The following is a 2,995-nucleotide window of genomic DNA, read 5'->3' on the forward strand; positions in this document are numbered from 1 at the left end:
TATTCATCAATGCTTTTTTTGTCTTTTTTGCTGAAATTGGTTAGATTTTTGTGAAAGTCTATTACAACAGAAGATTGTCAGTTGGCTTCTCCTTATCAAGGGGAACACACACTATTAAAGGTTTCAAGATGTTGTCATTTAATGACAACTATGGAATGGTCGTATTTGCTGTTTTAGTTGGGTTATGTTATTTAACTCAATATAGTATTCTCAGTGAAGAGCAGTGTTATCAGCTTAGTCATTCATTTTCTCATTCATAATAAAGTCACTGGGCTAGCACTAAAGAGAAGACGAGAGGACAGATTCAGCCATCTTATTCATGCTCTGAATATAACACACTCACATCCTCAAACATTTTTGAATTACCATGAAAATGTGTGGGAAGAAGAGAGTAAGAAAGCTCGCTGATCAACCAGTAATACTGTGTGTGTGTGGGGGGGGTGCCAACTGGTTTAATTCAAATGCATAAGTTATATAAAGATAACATCAGGCATATAATTTCATAGAATTAAACAAAAAACTCTATACTAATTTGTTTGACATCTTCACTGACAATACCCCATTAAAAAGCACGTACACATACACGGCCACATGGACATACATTTAGTATTATTTTTTTATCAACACCGAATCTAGTAAGTAAGACAAATGTTTCTATATTGACATATAGATAAACTGTAACACAGATGCATGACATGAAAGGTCACCAACTATTGACCTCTAATTTCAGTCTTTGACATCAGTTCACTCTTTCCCGCCCTTGCCTACAAGTGACACAGCACTATGAGAAAAATCCTATTAACTGTTAATTCTTTTTAACATAGCATTGTTAAATGACCATACTTTTCTTCATTAAATAAGACTTAAAATATACAATTGTTACCAAAAGCATTCATAGCTGAAGCATCTGCTCAACTGATTCAAAACAAAGCCTTATAAAGGACAGACATATACTTTGTGCCATATCATGCTTTCACATAAGTCAGTGAGTGAACATTTGTTCTGCACACTGTTCCGTGTATGGCAAAACAAGGTTGCATGACATAACAACATCATAAAACCCTTTAATGTGTCTCCTCCCATCTGAGGGTTGCTGTGGGGGATGGGTGGCGATGGGGGATGGGCAGTATAGTGTTACTGTTTACGTGAAGCCTGTCCTCAAACATACAGTCTTCAAATGGATGATTCATTCTTCGGTCATGACTGGTGCTTACTGTCTGAATGAATGAATGAATGAATAATGAATAAGGCTATGTGGATCAGGTCCAATACGTCGATGAATGTTGCAGCACACACACACACCGACACACGCACCAAATGAGAGCGAGAGAGAAAGAAAGTGTGTGAGAGAGAGAGAGACTTGTGTGACACACAGATCCCATCCCCCACAACCAGATATTTCCCTCCCTGCTCTGTGCTGTGCTGTCTAGAAAGGCCATGTGACCCTCATCAGTCTCCAGGGGTGGGGGAGGGGGAGCAGATTGAACCTGTTCTTTGTTAGGAGGTCAACACTAGCTTCATGGCAGGAAGAGCTCTTACCACAGTCACGTTAATAGAGGTTACTATGAAAACCATGACCATTACTTTTTTGTATTTGCAGTGTACACCAAATGTATATGTTATTATTAAATGACTGAATTTGACGTTTTCATTCTCTTGTACAGTTTAAACCACTAATGCACACATGGTAAACAGTTATTTTCAAATACCATTGCAATTATTATGGTTTTAGTAGCTTCTGAGAGCTTTAAGTATTTAACCTTTATCTATGTTAAATCTTTACTCAAATTTACAGACACACATGATTGTTAAACTACATATGCCAACTGGGTCATCTGTACATTTAAAATTGTTGGACTTTTTGCATGACCATATGAACCGCCTCTGAACCATTCAGAAATGTTGAGATATTATAGGTTATGTTATTTGGTCTATAATAACAGTAGCCTACTGTTTCTCTGCATTGAAATTACATAACTTGTGAAATTGGGTGAAATATGCGCAGATATTATATTATTTACGGCACCCAGAGGAATGTGTCACACTGCAGAGCTGTAATGATGTCAACTTGTTATTTACTTTCCAAATCTGAATGACGGAGCAAGGCGAAAGGAGAATTAATCAACCACTATGTGACTCGGCAGGCGGAAAAAAGGAGACTTGGGGGAGGGGAATCTACTCATAGGCTAGATATAACGATACAGAAATGTTGCACCACGCTGAGATGTTACAGCACAATTTCTTCTTTCTAATGAATGAACACTGGTTTTGCTAATATTTTACTTCATTAATCATGCAGACACTTTGATTTTATGTTTTAGTCTTGGATGAGAAAATGAATAAAGTGAAAGTAGTCCAGGGAATGGTAGGCTTTTGGCACATTACATGTAGGCCTGTGTGATAGCCTGTTTACAATTAAAGAACAGAAGGGTTTATCATTTAGATAGATAGATAGATAGATAGAATGGCCTACTTTTTTCATCCCAAGGGAAATTTGGGGATTCATTTAGTCTTATCACCAATGTAGGCCTGTCATTATCATTATGCAGCCAAATGTGATCACAACTGGCTGCAACATCAATCAGTACAGTTTACAAATACCTGTAATGTAATGTAATATAATGTTATATAATGTAGGCCTAATGAAATGTAATCTGCAGGTGTTTGTTTTTTGTTTGCCTTAGGGTAGGCCTACGGTCCCTACAGTAGGCTATCAGATAACCTATCACAATCTATGTATGAACTGCAGAGGCATATGCCTCATAAGAACAAAGAAGTAGGCCCTATACTCAGATCAAAGGAAGCTCACATAATTTGCCTCATTTGTCTGAATTGCTAGAATGTGACGTATGTATGTAGATTTGTAATAATAATAATGATAATAAAAAAAATATATAGGCCTAGAATAGTAAATAAACAGTTTTAAGGTCAGGTGCTGATTTTTCCATTGTGGGTCACTGACGCCCCCCACCCCCACCCCCACCCCCGCTCTCCC

The sequence above is a fragment of the Alosa alosa genome, chromosome 3, assembly GCF_017589495.1.
Source record: "Alosa alosa isolate M-15738 ecotype Scorff River chromosome 3, AALO_Geno_1.1, whole genome shotgun sequence".
Taxonomy (NCBI): domain Eukaryota; kingdom Metazoa; phylum Chordata; class Actinopteri; order Clupeiformes; family Clupeidae; genus Alosa; species Alosa alosa.